The sequence below is a fragment of the Notolepis coatsorum genome (genome assembly GCF_963971535.1).
Source record: "Notolepis coatsorum genome assembly, chromosome: 12".
Lineage (NCBI taxonomy): Eukaryota > Metazoa > Chordata > Actinopteri > Aulopiformes > Paralepididae > Notolepis > Notolepis coatsorum.
In genome coordinates, this window is record NC_140176.1 from 22692041 (window position 1) to 22703881 (window position 11841).

Consider the following 11841-nt stretch of genomic DNA (forward strand, 5'->3'; position numbering starts at 1 on the left):
GTATTCAGATTTTATTGTATTATTATTATTATTATTGTTTATTTTTTTGCAACAATTATTGTACAATACAAGATGGGAAAAGATAACCAAATTAGCTAATTAACATTAGGAAGTCACGTTAAATCCAGAAAATTTATTTTCTAACCTAATTATTCCTTGGAAATGCAATTGTTGTGCCTTCAAAGCATCACGTTTATTTAATATTGGCATACAATTAATTATGAATATATATATGTATACCTCCTCATACTGTACTTGTCATCTGTGCTCTCTTTCTCTTTATTGTTATTTTTAACTAAACTAAGTTTTATGAACTGTCTGAAGTCTCTCCCTCTCTATCTCTCTCTCCCTCTCTCTCGCTCGCTCGTTCTCTGCCTCTGTCTGTCGGCACCCACTTGAGGAAGTGTCGGTATTTCCACTCGCTCTGTTGTTGAGCGAATGGTTGCGCTACAACCATAGAGGGGGCGTTACTGCAGATCAGCTCCTTGCTACGTAGCGAGTCAAATCAGAATAGCTTAGTTCACTGTGGGAGGATATTGTCTCAACTGAATTGGAGCAATCCGCCAAAATGAGAATTAGAGACACAGACCAATTGATACAAACCCCCATTGCTAGGAAACAATGCTAAACACTGGAAAAGGCCATTTATAAGACACAGGACCTTTAACACTTTCAGTGCCAAAAACGACTTTAAAGGAACACTCCAACATTTTGGGAAATTAGCTCATTTAACATCTTCCCTGGAGTTAGACAAGAAGATACATACCTTTGTCATCTATGTGCGTGCATTAGGCATCGGGAACGCCTGCACCGTTAGCCTAGCTTAGCGTCATTCAAATATCGAAATGCAACTCCAAAACTTTCCTCTAAACATGCTGTGACCTGTGTATTTACCACGTGGAGAAATACAAAATAATTGAATTAGACATTTCCGTTTTCTAAGCAGATATAGCCTACTTGGAATAAATTTTTGCCGAACCACTGCTGTCTGGGCGCAGTGATTTCACGTCACCAGTGCTACTTTCTGCTTTCTAGACTTCTGGTGGATCCTGCTGGACTTCACCCTAATTGATAAATGACTCACTGTTAAATAAATATTTATAAATTAATAAATGACTTTTGTGACTGTTTGGAACTTTACCATAGGGAATGAGTCTGAGATCGCCAAAGTGCAATACCGGCCGCATCCAGCTAGACGGCGGTATCGAGCACCCTTTGTAACCTTGTATCTTGGCCTGTGCGTCGATCTAATGGGTCGGGTCGTTTTTTTTGTTGTTGCTCAAGCTGAGTGGTTATAACAGTCGGATTGAGAAGAATCAAATGCTCCCGGCGCATGATGTTGGTGACACGATGGACATCAATACTTGGAATCGCGATCAGATAATTGGAATATTCTTTTTGGGGTACATCCTAGTCAAGGTAAGGGCTATATGATATCAATCTTGCATTGATCCAAACATGTCTTCACCTCAATCCAAACGTGTGTGTGTAACGTTAGTCCACAACGTATGTCGTTGGTGGCGATCAAAGCATCAAAAAACGACCCCCCCCCCACCCCCCCCCCCCACCCCCCCACCCCCCCCCACCCCCCCCCCACCCCCCCCTTTCATGCATTCATGATGATATATTCACCACGGTATAACGTGCAAATGTATGCATGGAAAAATTATCTCTTTTTTGCATCTTGACCGGAAGAAAGTCACTGTCACATAGTATTGTATCCATAGCTATAATATAGAATATAGTTATAGCTCTACAAACAAGGTGACGGACTCCTATCTTTTAAAGCGTGGCATTGAATAGATGGGGCCTGAAAACAGCGGCGGCACTCAAAGTGTTAAGCCTAATGCATGCACAGAGAAAAAAAGGGTGTGTATCTTGCTTGTCTAACTCCAGGTTAGATGGCAAATGAGCAAATTTCCCAAAAAGTTGGCATGTTCCTTTATGCAGAATTTGAATGGGGGACTTTTACTTTTACACAAGTATTATTTTGTCGGTGTATTTCTATTTTTACTTGAGTAGAGGAATTGTGTACTTCCTCCACCACTCAGTACCCAGCACTACACCTGGCAGCACACACACAGAGTGCGATGTGGGGTCCAGCTTCTCAGCAATCCAAACAGCCTCCAGGCGCTTTGCGAGGAAGCATCAATTAAATAAGGTAGGGGAATTCATTGGCTTTTGTAGCAGAGGTTTAACACATCCAAGTTTGCCTTTGTGGCAAAATATGGCCTGGGGACATGAAGATGCACGCTGTCAGACCAGCGTACTAATGTCTATAAGGAAGGCGATGGACGGATGGACGGACGAATAACAGAGGTGGGTGGGACGGTGGCGCCATGTGGCCTGGGCAGGATGGAGGAAGGAGAAAAGCTGGCTGTGCTTGTTGATATTATTTATATGCCACAAAGCATAATCAACACTGTTAAAATTGCATCGCTATACACCAACCTCAGCTTTCTTCTAATGAAAATAAAATAATAGAATAATGATATAAAATAAAAAATAAAAAGGGATTCCAGAGGGATAGAAAGCTATTTCCTTTGTTTGCTAAGTGGAGGATCATTAGCCCACCACATTCAGCTGTCAGCTGCTGTGAGTTTCCTGCAATATAATTCCAGGGAGAATTGGCCTCCCGCAGCGCTCCTGTGTTTTCCTCCCCGCCCCTAAGTGCTTTATTGAAGCTAATGTGCACAGAGCCGTACAATTATCAGCTATACACTCATTTTCCCTCTGATAATATTTGAGCTTTTTCCCTAGAATGTGAGCAAAAGAGGAAAGGGGACACACTGTAGCAGGGAAATGTACTCTTGCCAGGGGGCGAATGAATAATGCAAGGCCTTTTAGGAAACTACAGTACTGTGAATTAGTTTCATAACAGTGACATAGTAGGCTATAATGGTTATATGGTAGGCTGTATTGCAAACAGGCCCGTATTTTGTGATACGAATTGAACCTATCCATTCCTACAGTACCCTCCCTTGCTGTCTTATGTGCCTTTAACTCAGCTTTGTAACATCATATGATGTTGATATATATGATATATCCGGGATATATTATATCCCAGAACGGACCAAATTCTCAATCCACCTTTTGCCTGTGACGCTAATCCGAGCTGTTGGGGAGTAGTTCATGTTTTTAGTTTTATGACAATAGTGCCATCATGAGGGAAGGTGACTCAGAACTTTACAGGCCTCCTTGTTATTGTAAGGCAAACATATTTGTCAAGGTTGATGGAAATTGGACAGCGTATGCATAAGCAAACAAATCATTTCCAGTTTACCATGCATTTTTCTGAAATCTTATTTAATCTTCATGGTCATATGGTTTGGCCTATCGTTTATGCTAAATGACACACTTGAAGATGTTAGTCACAGATTTAATATGGCAGACTTCATAGGTTATTATGGCAAAGTTGTTGTCCGTGAGTAGACACGTCTCTGGATACTAGTTTCCTGACTGTATGATTAACGGATCAGGAACTTGAGTTTGAACCTGAAAGTTTGGCCTAGATGGTGGCGCTAGAGTAAAGGTCATGGGGTCACCAAACTCAAGAGGCTTCTTTCTATAGAGGCCATGAATGTGCACAGCAAATTAGAAAATATTAGAAGGTATTTGAGATACACTAATTCTAAAGTTTTACTTGAGTTTGAACTTGAAAGTTTGGCCTGATGTTGGCACTAGAGGAAAGGTTATGGGGTAACCAAAAATCAATAGAGTTCATACTCCAGGAGTCATGAATGTGCACCGCAAATATGAAAATATTTGAATGAAAGCTATTCAAGTTATCACGCTCATAAGTAGGATATGAATGTTTGGCCTGATGGTGGCACTAGAGGAAAGGTCATGGGGTCACAAAAATAAATAGGCTCTCTAGGGGTCATGAATGTGCATGGTCTCTCTAGCGTTATCCCTGCAGAATGATGCTCTGGTCTCTCTAGCGTTATCCCTGCAGAATGATGCTCTGGTCTCTCTAGCGTTATCCCTGCAGAATGATGCTCTGGTCTCTCTAGCGTTATCCCTGCAGAATGATGCTCTGGTCTCTCTAGCGTTATCCCTGCAGAATGATGCTCTGGTCTCTCTAGCGTTATCCCTGCAGAATGATGCTCTGGTCTCTCTAGCGTTATCCCTGCAGAATGATGCTCTGGTCTCTCTAGCGTTATCCCTGCAGAATGATGCTCTTGTCTCTCTAGCATTATCCCTGCAGAATGATGCTCTGGTCTCTCTAGCGTTATCCCTGCAGAATGATGCTCTTGTCTCTCCAGCGTTATCCCTGCAGAATGATGCTCTGGTCTCTCTAGCGTTATCCCTGCAGAATGATGGGGCTAGCTTGTAGCACAGTAAGATAAATGTGAGAAAATAATTGCGTGCATAAAGAGCTTAGCAGCAGCTAGAGGCAGTTGATGCCTAATGTAGAATTAATTAGGTTATCTTTGACACTGAGCTACACAGCATTACTGGCGATTTTGTGTTTAATATTGAATATTGAAGTAATTGGCTGAATTAAGAATGTTGCTTATAACATAGCAACATTATATAAAGGATGTATTTAGTTTGGAAATGTTGTGCGATGTAATATGCGTCTATCCAATATGGATACATGTGTATAATAATATATATTTTTAAAATATAATATTAAGTCCATTATTATTCAATATTAAATATTAAACATTCTGCGTTTATTATTATTATTTTCGGACCGATGTCATTCCTCTGTGATCGGCACAGCGGCGGGGTACATCTGTGTTTACCACACAGTTCGCAATTACGGACTCCAAGATGTTATCAGTTTTGCAATTTGCTTTAATGGCTTCATTTCAACAAGCATGTCAAAAGCATAATGAGCGAGATTAACCTGAAAACGAATGTATGCACGTCCGCTTTTCCATGAGCTCAGTGTGAATCGATAGGACTCTGGAATAATAGCTCAGTGCTTAAACATTTGACAACTGACACGGGGTCAGCACCCTCCCCCCAGCCGCCCCCCCCCCCCCCCCCCCCCACTAGAAAGAATTGCAGATGGAATTTTAGATTGATTATTTGATAAACCGCAAAACACGGCTCATCGACATAAGAAACCAAACAAACAAAGCTCAAAAACAAAACACTTCTCTCCTCCTCGTACTCACATGCACACATGCATGCATGCACACACACACCCACACACACACACACACACACACACACAAACCACAAAATAATGATACAGTTATCAGTTATGTGGAAAAGGCTGCATAATCACATCGTTTTGGGGGCGGCAGTTCGCAGACAGAGGCGAGGAAAGGGCCTTCTTTGCTATGTAAATAGGTACTGTCAGATAAATATCAGCCTTTTACACAGAATGCCAGGGGCTATTTGGACATCTGCTGGATGCTGTGGAGCTATCTCCATGCCAAGAACAGCCCCCCCCCCCCCCCCCCCCCCCTACCCCCAAAAAGTGTGTGTGTGCGTGTGTGCGTGTGTACGTGTGTGCATGTGTGTGTGTGTGTGTGTGTGTGTGTGTGTGTGTGTGTGTGTGTAGTGGGGTGTGTGTCTAACCATGTATTCACATGTTTTTTTTTGTGTTTGGTGGAGGGTCAAAATAAGGCTTTGGTGTTTGTTTAAAGGTTGTAATGATGTGTTTTGATGTAAATCAAGATCCGTGGTTCGAGGTATTAAGAATAGAAATATTGAAATTTCACGTTTGATCACAGTGGAGAATGTCCCCATGGCTCCGGCCCCAACAGCCAAGCACCTTGGTGTAGTGGTCCTTGACGACCGGCTGAACTTCACTCCTCATTTCGCCTCAACAACCAGAACCTGCAGATTCCTCCTGAGCAGCATCAGAAGGATCCGCCCCTTCCTGACGAAAGAAGCCACCCAACTCCTCCTGCAATCAACAGTCATGTCCAGGGCCGTTTCTAGCTTTTTAGGGGCCCTATGCGAAATGTTGTTTGGGGGCCCCTATTTTGTGAAACTATGGTGGGGGTATTCCAAACCCTTTAAGGTGGGCATGCATTTAACATTTAAATGCATCAATCTGGTGCACTTTAAGAGGAAAATAGGCTAGATCCGTGAAAAAAATTTATATCTTTTTTTCTCACGAATTCAAATCAAACATCTCAAGTTGACCCCAGCAATGACAGAAAATGGTAATAAATAGGACACACTGGGGCTCCCCTACATCAAGACACTCCTGAAAACGTATAGGATTTACCGAATCTGCATTATAACATCTCCCAAATGCACATAAATGAGACAGATACTGAATTTTCCTTACATTTCTGACATACAATATTGACATTTATAACTATTTAAGATAAAGTTAAAGTTAAATAAAGTTTGAAAATGCAACTACATTTTTGTCAGTAAGCTACTTATGTATATATATTTTTTTATAAAGAAACGCCCACTTGCGTTAAGCAGTAGCCTATCGGTAAAATGTTTTAAGCTGATGATTTGTTACATCCCTACAGGATATATATAAATATATATACAGTATACAGTGTATTGAGTAAAAAGATTATAATAAAAAAAAAAAATATATATATATATATATATTATTTTTTTTGCATTTTAGGGTGGCTTCAGGGGCCCTATGCAACTGTATAGTCTGCATATGGCAAGACACGTGTCGCCAACATGATCCGCCACACATCATGCACCGGGAGCAATTCACGCTTCTCAATCCGACAACCGGTCCCCTTGCCCGACCAATAGAAATCCGACCGGAGACTTCTGATCGACCCACAGGCCAAGCTATCATGTTTCAAAGGGTGCCACCTGGGTGGATGCGGCCGGTATTGCACATTGGCATTCTCAGAATGATTCCCCATATTAACCCAGATGTCCGTGTGCCTGTAATGAATGGAAATATCGAATAAAAGAAATAACGATGAGACCCGACTATACTCGGGTTTGGCGCCCAAAGTGTTAAAGACTGTACTCAAGTCAACAATCGTACTTACCCTTAGTTGCCAGAGTTGTACCCTTCCTGCTGACTTGTTGTATAGAACGTGTAAGTCGCTTTGGATAAAAGCATCAGCTAAATGACTGTAATGAATGATGAATGTAAACGTAAATGAGACGTCAACATGTAATGAGATCACATGCTGAAATACAGCAAATATTTGGTGGTTGATATTCTAACCTGTTTCAAGTAGGCTATTCGCCAAAAAGGAAATGCGCACGTGCCACGGACGAGCATGGGAGATCCGTGTGCAGCTGTGATGTGTTTTCCTCACATCTACCGACCTGACAGAGAGTTTCTGCTGTATGTATCCTGGGAAATGTATGTAATGTAAAATTATATCAGAGTCAGAGATTTAATTTGCCATGTATATGGACGAATCCACATACATGGCAAATAAAATCTGACTCTGATATAATTTTATGAACTTATTATGGCCTACTACAGCATCATTCCTATGGCCGCAGCACACCAGTGCCAATAACAGCAACATGTTATACTGTAACTGTAGTAGTATACACTCTCTCTTTATGATATTGTACTGCAATAGTATACTCCCTCATATTGCTTTGGATTTGAGAATCAAAGTACTGTCCCCCCCCCCCCCCCCCCCCCACATACACAAACCCAAATAAAGGAAAATTCACTTCCTGGATGGGCAGAGGAGAAGACGAATACTGGACTCATTCCATTACCGTTGCCTCCCCTGAGTCCTTCTCCAAACCCCTTCACAGGCTTGTGACTCACAGATAGGACACAGAACTAGATGGTTGTGGAGATGAGGAGTGTCCCCATCCTTAATCACTTCAGATCTGAGAGCTGGCTGAAACAGAGGGGAGGCCCTGCTTCTCTTAAAGGGAAAGTCCACGCTGAAAGAGTTTGCTATAGGGGGAGCTTCAGTAGCTCACCACGTACCGCGAGTGCCATTTCGGCGCCGGGGACAACCGTACTCGTCACGGATCTGGGGTTTAGCGAGTTCGAATCCCGGACTGCAGCCGTGCCTTTCCCAGAGTGTCTTCCCCCCCATCTGAACCCTTTCAGCCTGTTTCTGTCGGTCATCCTTGACCAGAATAAATGCGATAAACGTATAAAAGAGCCAGGGGAATGGCCAAAGTTTAAAAAAAATAAAGAGTTTGCTATTCCAATGACCTCAGACAGTTATGTCAATAATATCTAGATCTGGAGCTTAATAAAGGTGCTATAGTTAACATTCAAGCACTAGATGTCGCACTAGAGCACCAGCATGTCTTAAATATAAATATCCAATCAGGTGCATTCCGTGTGGGGAAATGGGAAGTAGGGAGGGGATACATTCCGGCAACATGTAAACAACAACATTCATTTTGGACCTGCCAGCATTTTCTTTTATTATAAATTCATTAATCAATAATTATTTTGGGGGGGGGGGGCAATACCTTTACTCCACACTTCTCTAAAAGCTCTGTGGATGTATTATTTTCTTTTTATAATTACTGTACATTAAAATGTTATCTATATAGCACACATTCAAAAGTCGAGAAACTGAGGTGACACCGTTTGTCACGTGTGCCGTTTAGTTGTCCTGTTGATGTTTGTTCTCCACCTGTAATGTCATATGCTGTGCCGTCGTGTAATGTAATGTCAATTTTCATGTAACCTGTGTGGTAGATAACACCCCCCCCCTCTCTCTCTCTCTTTAATCTCTCACCCATCTTTTCTTCAAGATTCAAGAGGTTTATTTATCACATACATATGGTGAAATGAAGGTGGCCATGCCCGCTTCGATTGTGCAAAAAATACAAATAATAGAATAAAATAGAATAGAAATAAAAAAGACATGATAAAAATACTAGGATAAAATACAAACGGCAATGAGTCCTATGTACACTGCTATACAATATACAGTTCTACCCTATGTCACCCCTCCTCCCATGTCTTCCTCTCTCTTTCATCTCCCCAACCCCCAGTCCTTCACCTCCACAGATGTTCAATCCATTGACCCCCACCCTCTGTTTGTATAAAGATGTTCCTCCGTTTGTATAAAGATGTCCCTCAGTGAGTCGGGGGTTCTCTCATCCCTGGTGTCCAAGCTATTCACCTCGTTGAGTCATCCAGTCTACTCTTAACAATTTTTTTATTGATACTTTGACTGAGTTAATACATGTTATACAACGGCATGCAAATTTCTCGATTCTGATTGTCTGAAACAGTCAATTTACACGTATGTATCTGTCATGATCCACGCTCTTGGTCCCAGGACCCGCCCACAACCGAATCACTATCATTCCGCGTCCGAGTTTTTCGAAAAAAACAAGATGGCGGACAATAATCTTTACAAATGGATATGTTGATAGCGTCATAACGACTAAATAAAAACCTTTCTGTCACGGCGAATGTCTTAGTCTCTTACACAATGTTGGATTGTGTAATCTATGGGTCATGAGTCATTGTGGAACAAAAGAAAAATCGTGGATTGATTGATTGATTATTTGCAATTTTTTTTAAAATATTTTCTTCCTTCCCCCTGACTGCAGAGCTCACTCTCACACTGTCTGGCACACCCACCCCCCCCACCCCACACACACACACACACACACACACACACACACACACACACACACACACACACATACACATACACATTCACATTCACATACACACACACACACACACACACACACACACACACTCGTGGAGGAGAGTCAGACTAAGAGAGAGCTGGGTGTTGCGCTGTTTTAAGTGAGCATGGCCTATTGAATTGATTGATTGGTTGATTGCTAATTGTATTACTGTACGCCTGGTTTCCAACTGGTTAAGTTTAGGCCCTCTTAAGTAGGCGAAGAAAACTTTTTTTTCCTATAGGGCAAAGAAAACCTTTTAATTTGTTTTACCTATACTTTCTATAGAAGCATCTAAGAATGAAGTTCTATAGAAAGTAGGTCTGCATCCCCTTAACAATTGTGTGTATTGAGCCGTACTGTATTGTACCCATTCTGCATCTGGTAATAAAATGTTCAATCAATCAATCAATCATTCCAATAACAACCACTAACTTCATAATTAAAAACTAAAGAAAAGTTGGATGTGTTAGTTGGTTGGATGTCTTAGTTGAAAGACAGTTGGATGTGTTAGTTGGTTGGATGTCTTAGTTGCAAGACAGTTGGATGTGTTAGTGGGTTGGATGTCTTAGTTGAAAGACAGTTGGATGTGTTAGTTGGTTGGATGTCTTATGCCCCTTTTCCACTGCATGGTACCTACTCGACTCTACTCTACTCTACTCGGCATTTTCGGTTTTCCATTACCAAAGTACCTGGTACCAGGTACTTTTTGGGTACTTTTTTAGTCCCTGCTCTGTCGAGGTTCCAAGCGTGTGCCAAGCGAGTAGAACTGGTACCAGAAAAGTCACGTGAAACACTGCAGACCACTGATTGGTCAGAAGAGAGACGCGTCACTCGTTGGAGAGTCTGAACGAAAACAGAAAGCCGCCATCTTTAATGTCTCGCATAGGATTTCATTATGTTTGCAGCAGGCACAAGTGCAATAAACAAAGGATACAGTCACTGTGTATTCTGCCTCATTTATTGATTAAACAAAACCGACATCAACACAATTTGCCACCGAGCGGAGAGTTTAGTCTCGCAAAAAGATCGCTGACTTGTTAAGGCTTAAGCTTGTTGTTAGGTTAGGTGCTAATGTTGTGCTAGCGTTTTAGCATGGCTATCGTACATAGCGTGATCAATATAACTCGCTATTGATTGTTTGTATGAGTAGCGTTAATGCTAGTAGAATAGACACAACGTGAGGTAATCACCATCCATTTTAAACCGGTTATTACCTAATGCTAACGTTAGCAAATAGACGCAAGACTGGTAACGTTACAGCTTTGTTGTTAGCCTAATGCTAACGCTAACGTTAACATAGACAGCCTAGCTAACGTTAACGCTTGTAGAATAGACACAATGAGAGGTAACGTTAGCGTTAGCAGAATAGACACAACGAGAGTCTTGTTAATGTTGTTATTGATTGATTGATTGAAAACTGTGTTTTACTCTGGCTTGCGCCTAGCTCACGGACATAGCTATGCTGGAGCTCTCACAGAGCTATGGAGCTCTCAGCTGTACACCAGCAGCCCCGCCTCCCCACACGGAGACAAACTGAGTACTTTATTTTAGTACCTGCAGTGGAAAAGGAACGAAGTACCAGGTACCTAAAGCGAGTAGAGTAGGGTAGAGTCGAGTAGGTACCATACAATGGAAAAGAGGCATTAGTTGAAAGACAGTTGGATGTGTTAGTTGGTTGGATGCACTTCCGAGCTGCTTCCACATGGAGGCAATTTCTCTTTTTTGTTGTTGTGGGAACTACTTTTTGTGGCGGATGTTTTTTTCAATAAATCTTCGATTAATGTGTGTTTATTGTATAGCAATAAGGTTGGATGAATGTGGCAGTTGTATAAAAGCATTACACCACTTGCAGTCGTGATTTGTGAAAAATAAACCATGCCTAGGGGGGTCTAACGACCACCACTAGGCATGGTTTATTTTTCACAAACCACTCCTGCGCGTGATGTAATGCTTAAGTATTAACCAGGTCTCTTCTGACTGAGTATGTTATTCAGCTCTGGCTACTTTCCACCACACCTGTAAATAAAAAATTATAATAATGAAAAAAGAATTACCTGTACAATGTTACAGACATAACTTGAAATCTATTTTAGGGTGGGTTTCAGGAGGAAGAAACAAAGCATTGAAAACCGTGTTGGCTGGATGAGGTTTATCCTATTCAACCTACTGAAAAGTCACAGAGAAGAAATGCTCAGCTCTAACACCAAATTAACTGCAACGTCTTTATTTCAGTATCGAAGTGGCTTGAATCAACCCTGCAGTGAACTGCTGAAATCTCTGCTGCACCACAGG